Genomic DNA, 12,945 nt, shown 5'->3' on the forward strand with positions numbered 1-12,945 from the left:
TACGTTATACGTTATACGTTATACGTTATACGTTATACGTTATACGTTATACGTTATACGTTATACGTTATACGTTATACGTTATACGTTATGCGTTATACGCTATACGTTATGCGTTATAGGATATACGTTACACGTTACACGTTATACGTTATACGTTATACGTTATACGTTATACGTTATACGTTATACGTTATACGTTATACGTTATACGTTATACGTTGTACGTTATACGTTGTACGATATGCGTTATACGTTATACGTTATGCGTCATAGGTCATACGTTATACGTTGTACGTTATACGTTATACGTTATACGTTATACGTTATTCGTTATACGTTATACGTTATGCGTTATACGTTATACGTTATACGTTATACGTTATACGTTTGACGTTATACGTTATACGGTATACGTTATACGTTATGCGTTATACGTTATACGTTATACGTTATACGTTATACGTTATACGTTATACGTTATACGTTATACGTTATGCGTTATAGGTCATACCTTATACGTGATACGTCATACGTTATACGTTACACGTTATACGTTATACGTTATGCGTTATACGTTATGCGTTATACGTTATACGTTATACGTTATACGTTATGCGTTATACGTTTTACGTTATACGTTATACGTTATACGTTATACGTTATACGTTATACGTTATACGTTATACGTTATTCGTTATACGTTATACGTTATGCGTTATACGTTATACGTTATACGTTATGCGTTATACGTTATACGTTATACGTTATACATTATACGTTTGACGTTATACGTTACACGGTATACGTTATACGTTATGCGTTATACGTTATACGTTATACGTTATACGTTATACGTTATACGTTATACGTTATACGTTTGACGTTAAACGTTAGACGTTATATGTTATACGTTATACGTTGTACGTTTGACGTTATACGTTATACGGTATACGTTATGCGTTATACGCTATACGTTATGCGTTATAGGATATACGTTATGCGTTATAGGATATACGTTATACGTGATACGTTGTACGTTATACGTTATACGTTGTACGTTATACGTTATACGTTATACGTTATACGTTATACGTTATACGTTATACGTTATACGTTATACGTTGTACGCTATGCGTTAAACGTTAGACGTTATATGTTATACGTTATACGTTGTACGGTATACGTTATATGTAATATGTAATACGTTATACGTTATACGTTATACGTTGGACGTTACAGGTTAAACGTAATACGTTATACGTTATACGTTATACGTTATACGTTATACGTTATACGTTATACGTTATACGTTATACGTTATACGTTATACGTTATACGTTATACGTTATACGTTATACGTTATACGTTATACGTTATACGTTAGACGTTATAGGTTATACGTTATACGTTGTACGTTATACGTTATATGTAATATGTAATACGTTATACGTTGTACGCTATGCGTTATACGTTATACGTTATACGTTATACGTTATACGTTATGCGTAATACGGTATACGTTATACGATATACATTATACGTTATACGTTAGACGTTATAGGTTATGCGTAATACGGTATACGTTATACGTTATACGTTATGCGTTATGCGTTATACGCTATACGTTATGCGTTATAGGTCATACCTTATACGTTATACGTCATACGTTATACGTTATACGTGATACGTTATACGTTATACGTTATACGTTATACGTTATACGTTATACGTTATGCGTTATACGCTATACGTTATGCGTTATAGGATATACGTTACACGTTACACGTTATACGTTATACGTTATACTTTATACGCTATACGTTAGACGTTATAGGTTATGCGTAATACGGTATACGTTATACGTTATACGTTATACGTTATACGTTATGCGTTATAGGATATACGTTATACGTGATACGTTCTACGTTATACGTTATACGTTATACGTTATACGTTATACGTTATACGTTATACGTTTTACGTTATACGTTATACGTTATACGTCATACGTTATACGTTATACGTTATACGTTATACGGTATACGTTATTCGTTATACGTTATACGTTATACGTTATACGTTATACGTTATACGTTATACGTTATACGTTATACGTTATGCGTTATACGCTATACGTTATGCGTTATAGGATATACGTTACACGTTACACGTTATACGTTATACGTTATACGTTATACGTTATACGTTATACGTTATACGTTATACGTTATACGTTATACGTTATACGTTGTACGTTATACGTTGTACGATATGCGTTATACGTTGTACGTTATGCGTCATAGGTCATACGTTGTACGTTATGCGTCATAGGTCATACGTTATACGTTGTACGTTATACGTTATACGTTATACGTTATACGTTATTCGTTATACGTTATACGTTATACGTTATACGTTATACGTTGTACGTTATACGTTATGCGTTATACGTTATACGTTATACGTTATACGTTATACGTTTGACGTTATACGTTATACGGTATACGTTATACGTTATGCGTTATACGTTATACGTTATACCTTATACGTTATACGTTATACGTTATACGTTGTACGTTATACGTTATGCGTTATACGTTGTACGTTATACGTTATACGTTATACGTTTGACGTTATACGTTATACGGTATACGTTATACGTTATACGTTATACGTTATACGTTATACGATATACATTATACGTTATACGTTAGACGTTATAGGTTATGCGTAATACGGTATACGTTATACGATATACATTATACGCTATACGTTAGACGTTATAGGTTATGCGTAATACGGTATACGTTATACGTTATACGTTATGCGTTATGCGTTATACGCTATACGTTATGCGTTATAGGTCATACCTTATACGTTATACGTCATACGTTATACGTTATACGTGATACGTTATACGTTATACGTTATACGTTATACGTTATGCGTTATACGCTATACGTTATGCGTTATAGGATATACGTTACACGTTACACGTTATACGTTATACGTTATATTTTATACGTTATACGTTAGACGTTATAGGTTATGCGTAATACGGTATACGTTATACGTTATACGTTATGCGTTATTGGATATACGTTATACGTGATACGTTCTACGTTATACGTTATACGTTATACGTTATACGTTATACGTTATACGTTTTACGTTATACGTTATACGTTATACGTCATACGTTATACGTTATACGTTATACGTTATACGGTATACGTTATTCGTTATACGTTATACGTTATACGTTATACGTTATACGTTATACGTTATACGTTACTCGTTATGCGTTATACGTTATACGTTATACGTTATACGTTGTACGTTATACGTTATACGTTATACGTTATACGTTATTCGTTATACGTTATCCGTTATGCGTTATACGTTAAACGTTAGACGTTACATTTTATACGTTATACGTTGTACGCTATACGTTATATGTTATACGTTATACGTTATGCGTTATAGGATATACGTTATACGTGATACGTTGTACGTTATACGTTATACGTTATACGTTATACGTTATACGTTATACGTTAAACGTTATACGCTATACGTTATACGTTATACGTTATACGTTATACGTTATACGTTATACGTTATACGTTATACGTTATACGTTATACGTTATACGTTATACGTTATACGTTATACGTTATACGTTATACGTTATACGTTATACGTTATACGTTAGACGTTATACGTTATACGTTATACGTTATACGTTATACGTTATACGTTATACGTTATACGTTATACGTTATACGTTATGCGTTATAGGTCATACCTTATACGTGATACGTCATACGTTATACGTTACACGTTATACGTTATACGTTATGCGTTATACATTATGCGTTATGCGTTATACGTTATACGTTATACGTTATACGTTTTACGTTATACGTTATACGTTATACGTTATACGTTATACGTTATACGTTATACGTTATACGTTATACGTTATACGTTATACGTTATACGTTATACGTTATACGTTATACGTTATACGTTATACGTTATACGTTATACGTTATACGTTATACGTTATACGTTATACGTTATACGTTATACGTTATACGTTATACGTTATACGTTATACGTTATACGTTATACGTTATACGTTATACGTTATACGTTATGCGTTATAGGTCATACCTTATACGTGATACGTCATACGTTATACGTTACACGTTATACGTTATACGTTATGCGTTATACGTTATGCGTTATGCGTTATACGTTATACGTTATACGTTATACGTTATACGTTTTACGTTATACGTTATACGTTATACGTTATACGTTATACGTTATACGTTATACGTTATACGTTATTCGTTATACGTTATACGTTATGCGTTATACGTTATACGTTATACGTTATGCGTTATACGTTATACGTTATACGTTATACGTTATACATTATACGTTTGACGTTATACGTTACACGGTATACGTTATACGTTATGCGTTATACGTTATACGTTATACGTTATACGTTATACGTTATACGTTATACGTTATACGTTATACGTTATACGTTTGACGTTAAACGTTAGACGTTATATGTTATACGTTATACGTTGTACGTTTGACGTTATACGTTATACGGTATACGTTATGCGTTATACGCTATACGTTATGCGTTATAGGATATACGTTATGCGTTATAGGATATACGTTATACGTGATACGTTGTACGTTATACGTTATACGTTGTACGTTATACGTTATACGTTATACGTTATACGTTATACGTTATACGTTGTACGTTATGCGTTAAACGTTAGACGTTATATGTTATACGTTATACGTTGTACGGTATACGTTATATGTAATATGTAATACGTTATACGTTATACGTTATACGTTGGACGTTACAGGTTAAACGTAATACGTTATACGTTATACGTTATACGTTATACGTTATACGTTATACGTTATACGTTATACGTTATACGTTATACGTTATACGTTATACGTTATACGTTATACGTTATACGTTATACGTTATACGTTAGACGTTATAGGTTATACGTTATACGTTGTACGTTATACGTTATATGTAATATGTAATACGTTATACGTTACACGCTATGCGTTATACGTTATACGTTATACGTTATACGTTATACGTTATACGTTATACGTTATACGATATACGTTATACGTTATACGTTATACGTTATACGTTATACGTTATACGTTATACGTTATACGTTATACGTTATACGTTATACGATATACATTATACGTTATACGTTAGACGTTATAGGTTATGCGTAATACGGTATACGTTATACGATATACATTATACGTTATACGTTAGACGTTATAGGTTATGCGTAACACGGTATACGTTATACGTTATACGTTATGCGTTATGCGTTATACGCTATACGTTATGCGTTATAGGTCATACCTTATACGTTATACGTCATACGTTATACGTTATACGTGATACGTTATACGTTATACGTTATACGTTATACGTTATGCGTTATACGCTATACGTTATGCGTTATAGGATATACGTTACACGTTACACGTTATACGTTATACGTTATACTCTATACGGTATACGTTAGACGTTATAGGTTATGCGTAATACGGTATACGTTATACGTTATACGTTATTCGTTATACGTTATGCGTTATAGGATATACGTTATACGTGATACGTTCTACGTTATACGTTATACGTTATACGTTATACGTTATACGTTATACGTTTTACGTTATACGTTATACGTTATACGTCATACGTTATACGTTATACGTTATACGTTATACGGTATACGTTATTCGTTATACGTTATACGTTATACGTTATACGTTATACGTTATACGTTATACGTTACTCGTTATGCGTAATATGTAAAACGTTTTACGTTTTACGGTATTCGTTATACGTTATACGTTATACATTATACGTTATACGTTATACGTTATACGTTATACGTTATACGTTATACGTTATACGTTATACGTTATACGTTATACGTTATGCGTTATAGGTCATACCTTATACGTGATACGTCATACGTTATACGTTACACGTTATACGTTATACGTTATGCGTTATACGTTATGCGTTATGCGTTATACGTTATACGTTATACGTTATACGTTATACGTTTTACGTTATACGTTATACGTTATACGTTATACGTTATACGTTATACGTTATACGTTATACGTTATTCGTTATACGTTATACGTTATGCGTTATACGTTATACGTTATACGTTATGCGTTATACGTTATACGTTATACGTTATACGTTATACATTATACGTTTGACGTTATACGTTACACGGTATACGTTATACGTTATGCGTTATACGTTATACGTTATACGTTATACGTTATACGTTATACGTTATACGTTATACGTTATACGTTATACGTTTGACGTTAAACGTTAGACGTTATATGTTATACGTTATACGTTGTACGTTTGACGTTATACGTTATACGGTATACGTTATGCGTTATACGCTATACGTTATGCGTTATAGGATATACGTTATGCGTTATAGGATATACGTTATACGTGATACGTTGTACGTTATACGTTATACGTTGTACGTTATACGTTATACGTTATACGTTATACGTTATACGTTATACGTTGTACGTTATGCGTTAAACGTTAGACGTTATATGTTATACGTTATACGTTGTACGGTATACGTTATATGTAATATGTAATACGTTATACGTTATACGTTATACGTTGGACGTTACAGGTTAAACGTAATACGTTATACGTTATACGTTATACGTTATACGTTATACGTTATACGTTATACGTTATACGTTATACGTTATACGTTATACGTTATACGTTATACGTTATACGTTATACGTTATACGTTATACGTTAGACGTTATAGGTTATACGTTATACGTTGTACGTTATACGTTATATGTAATATGTAATACGTTATACGTTACACGCTATGCGTTATACGTTATACGTTATACGTTATACGTTATACGTTATACGTTATACGTTATACGATATACGTTATACGTTATACGTTATACGTTATACGTTATACGTTATACGTTATACGTTATACGTTATACGTTATACGATATACATTATACGTTATACGTTAGACGTTATAGGTTATGCGTAATACGGTATACGTTATACGATATACATTATACGTTATACGTTAGACGTTATAGGTTATGCGTAACACGGTATACGTTATACGTTATACGTTATGCGTTATGCGTTATACGCTATACGTTATGCGTTATAGGTCATACCTTATACGTTATACGTCATACGTTATACGTTATACGTGATACGTTATACGTTATACGTTATACGTTATACGTTATGCGTTATACGCTATACGTTATGCGTTATAGGATATACGTTACACGTTACACGTTATACGTTATACGTTATACTCTATACGGTATACGTTAGACGTTATAGGTTATGCGTAATACGGTATACGTTATACGTTATACGTTATTCGTTATACGTTATGCGTTATAGGATATACGTTATACGTGATACGTTCTACGTTATACGTTATACGTTATACGTTATACGTTATACGTTATACGTTTTACGTTATACGTTATACGTTATACGTCATACGTTATACGTTATACGTTATACGTTATACGGTATACGTTATTCGTTATACGTTATACGTTATACGTTATACGTTATACGTTATACGTTATACGTTACTCGTTATGCGTAATATGTAAAACGTTTTACGTTTTACGGTATTCGTTATACGTTATACGTTATACGTTATACGTTATACGTTATACGTTATACGTTATACGTTATACGTTATACGTTATACGTTATACGTTATACGTTATACGTTATGCGTTATACGCTATACGTTATGCGTTATAGGATATACGTTACACGTTACACGTTATACGTTATACGTTATACGTTATACGTTATACGTTATACGTTATACGTTATGCGTTATACGTTATACGTTATACGTTATACGTTATACGTTATACGTTATACGTTGTACGTTATACGTTATGCGTTATACGTTATACGTTATACGTTATACGTTATACGTTATACGTTATACGTTATACGTTATACGTTATACGTAATACGTTATACGTTATACGTTGTACGTTATACGTTATACGTTATACGTTATACGTTATTCGTTATTCGTTATACGTTATACGTTATACGTTATACGTTATACGTTATACGTTATACGTTATACGTTATACGTTATACGTTATACGTTATACGTTATACGTTATACGTTATACGTTATACGTTATACGTTATACGTTATACGTTATACGTTATACGTTATACGTTATACGTTATACGTTATACGTTGTACGTTATACGTTGTACGTTATGCGTTATACGTTATACGTTATGCGTCATAGGTCATACGTTATACGTTGTACGTTATACGTTATACGTTATACGTTATACGTTATTCGTTATACGTTATACGTTATACGTTATACGTTATACGTTATACGTTATACGTTGTACGTTATACGTTATGCGTTATACGTTATACGTTATACGTTATACGTTATACGTTTGACGTTATACGTTATACGGTATACGTTATACGTTATGCGTTATACGTTATACGTTATACGATATACGTTATACGTTGTACGCTATACGTTATACGTTATACGTTATACGTTATACGTTATGCGTTATAGGATATACGTTATACGTGATACGTTGTACGTTATACGTTATACGTTATACGTTATACGTTATAGGTTACACGTTATACGTTATACGTTATAAGTTATACGTTATACCTTGTACGTTATACGTTATACGTTATACGTTATACGTTATTCGTTATACGTTATACGTTATACGTTATACGTTATACGTTATACGTTATACGTTATACGTTGTACGTTATACGTTATACGTTATACGTTATACGTTAATCGTTATACGTTATCCCTTATGCGTTATACGTTAAACGTTAGACGTTACATTTTATACGTTATACGTTGTACGCTATACGTTATACGTTATACGTTATACGTTATGCGTTATAGGATATACGTTATACGTGATACGTTGTACGTTATACGTTATACGTTATACGTTATACGTTATACGTTATACGTTATGCGTTATAGGATATACGTTATACGTGATACGTTGTACGTTATACGTTATACGTTATACGTTATACGTTATACGTTAAACGTTATACGCTATACGTTATACGTTATACGTTATACGTTATACGTTATACGTTATACGTTATACGTTATACGTTATACGTTATACGTTATACGTTATACGTTATACGTTATACGTTATACGTTATACGTTATACGTTATACGTTATACGTTATACGTTATACGTTATACGTTATACGTTATACGTTATACGTTATACGTTAATCGTTATACGTTATCCCTTATGCGTTATACGTTAAACGTTAGACGTTACATTTTATACGTTATACGTTGTACGCTATACGTTATACGTTATACGTTATACGTTATGCGTTATAGGATATACGTTATACGTGATACGTTGTACGTTATACGTTATACGTTATACGTTATACGTTATAGGTTACACGTTATACGTTATACGTTATACGTTATACGTTATACCTTGTACGTTATACGTTATACGTTATACGTTATACGTTATTCGTTATACGTTATACGTTATACGTTATACGTTATACGTTATACGTTATACGTTATACGTTATACGTTATACGTTATACGTTAAACGTTATACGTTATACGTTATACGTTATACGTTATACGTTATGCGTTATACGTTATGCGTTATACGTTATACGTTATACGTTATATGTTGTACGTTATACGTTATACGTTATACGTTATACGTTATACGTTATTCGTTATAAGTTATACGTTATGCGTTATACGTTAAACGTTAGACGTTACATTTTGTACGTTATACGTTGTACGCTATACGTTATACGTTATACGTTATACGTTATGCGTTATAGGATATACGTTATACGTGATACGTTGTACGTTATACGTTATACGTTATACGTTATACGTTATACGTTATACGTTAAACGTTATACGATATACGTTATACGTTATACGTTATACGTTATACTTTGTACGTTATACGTTGTACGTTATACGTTGTACGTTATACGTTATACGTCATACGTTATACGTTATACGTTATACGTTATACGTTATACGTTATACGTTATACGTTATACGTTATACGTTATACGTTATACGTTATACGTTATACGTTATACGTTATACGTTATACGTTATACGTAATACGTTATACGTTATACGTTGTACGTTATACGTTATACGTTATACGTTATACGTTATTCGTTATTCGTTATACGTTATACGTTATACGTTATACGTTATACGTTATACGTTATACGTTATACGTTATACGTTATACGTTATACGTTATACGTTATACGTTATACGTTATACGTTATACGTTATACGTTATACGTTATACGTTATACGTTATACGTTATACGTTATACGTTGTACGTTATACGTTGTACGTTATGCGTTATACGTTATACGTTATGCGTCATAGGTCATACGTTATACGTTGTACGTTATACGTTATACGTTATACGTTATACGTTATTCGTTATACGTTATACGTTATACGTTATACGTTATACGTTATACGTTATACGTTGTACGTTATACGTTATGCGTTATACGTTATACGTTATACGTTATACGTTATACGTTTGACGTTATACGTTATACGGTATACGTTATACGTTATGCGTTATACGTTATACGTTATACGATATACGTTATACGTTGTACGCTATACGTTATACGTTATACGTTATACGTTATACGTTATGCGTTATAGGATATACGTTATACGTGATACGTTGTACGTTATACGTTATACGTTATACGTTATACGTTATAGGTTACACGTTATACGTTATACGTTATAAGTTATACGTTATACCTTGTACGTTATACGTTATACGTTATACGTTATACGTTATTCGTTATACGTTATACGTTATACGTTATACGTTATACGTTATACGTTATACGTTATACGTTGTACGTTATACGTTATACGTTATACGTTATACGTTAATCGTTATACGTTATCCCTTATGCGTTATACGTTAAACGTTAGACGTTACATTTTATACGTTATACGTTGTACGCTATACGTTATACGTTATACGTTATACGTTATGCGTTATAGGATATACGTTATACGTGATACTTTGTACGTTATACGTTATACGTTATACGTTATACGTTATACGTTATACGTTATGCGTTATAGGATATACGTTATACGTGATACGTTGTACGTTATACGTTATACGTTATACGTTATACGTTATACGTTAAACGTTATACGCTATACGTTATACGTTATACGTTATACGTTATACGTTATACGTTATACGTTATACGTTATACGTTATACGTTATACGTTATACGTTATACGTTATACGTTATACGTTATACGTTATACGTTATACGTTATACGTTATACGTTATACGTTATACGTTATACGTTATACGTTATACGTTATACGTTATACGTTAATCGTTATACGTTATCCCTTATGCGTTATACGTTAAACGTTAGACGTTACATTTTATACGTTATACGTTGTACGCTATACGTTATACGTTATACGTTATACGTTATGCGTTATAGGATATACGTTATACGTGATACGTTGTACGTTATACGTTATACGTTATACGTTATACGTTATAGGTTACACGTTATACGTTATACGTTATACGTTATACGTTATACCTTGTACGTTATACGTTATACGTTATACGTTATACGTTATTCGTTATACGTTATACGTTATACGTTATACGTTATACGTTATACGTTATACGTTATACGTTATACGTTATACGTTATACGTTAAACGTTATACGTTATACGTTATACGTTATACGTTATACGTTATGCGTTATACGTTATGCGTTATACGTTATACGTTATACGTTATATGTTGTACGTTATACGTTATACGTTATACGTTATACGTTATACGTTATTCGTTATAAGTTATACGTTATGCGTTATACGTTAAACGTTAGACGTTACATTTTGTACGTTATACGTTGTACGCTATACGTTATACGTTATACGTTATACGTTATGCGTTATAGGATATACGTTATACGTGATACGTTGTACGTTATACGTTATACGTTATACGTTATACGTTATACGTTATACGTTAAACGTTATACGATATACGTTATACGTTATACGTTATACGTTATACTTTGTACGTTATACGTTGTACGTTATACGTTGTACGTTATACGTTATACGTCATACGTTATACGTTATACGTTATACGTTATACGTTATACGTTATACGTTATACGTTATACGTTATACGTTATACGTTATACGTTATACGTTATACGTTATACGTTATACGTTATACGTTATACGTTATACGTTATACGTTAGACTTTATAGGTTATACGTTATACGTGATACGTTGTACGTTATACGTTATACGTTATACGTTATACGTTATACGTTATACGTTATACGTTATACGTTATACGTTATACGCTATACGTTATGCGATATAGGATATACGTTATACGTGATACGTTGTACGTTATACGTTATACGTTATACGTTATACGTTATACGTTATACGTTATACGTTATACGTTATACGCTATACGTTATACGTTGTACGTTATGCGTTATACGTTATGCGTTATACGTTATACGTTATACGTTATACGTTATACGTTATACGTTATACGTTATACGTTATTCGTTATACGTTATACGTTATGCGTTATACATTATACGTTATACGTTATGCGTTAAACGTTAGACGTTACATGTTATACGTTATACGTTGTA

Source organism: Ptiloglossa arizonensis, unplaced genomic scaffold (assembly GCF_051014685.1).
Source record: "Ptiloglossa arizonensis isolate GNS036 unplaced genomic scaffold, iyPtiAriz1_principal scaffold0414, whole genome shotgun sequence".
In the NCBI taxonomy this organism is placed as follows: domain Eukaryota; kingdom Metazoa; phylum Arthropoda; class Insecta; order Hymenoptera; family Colletidae; genus Ptiloglossa; species Ptiloglossa arizonensis.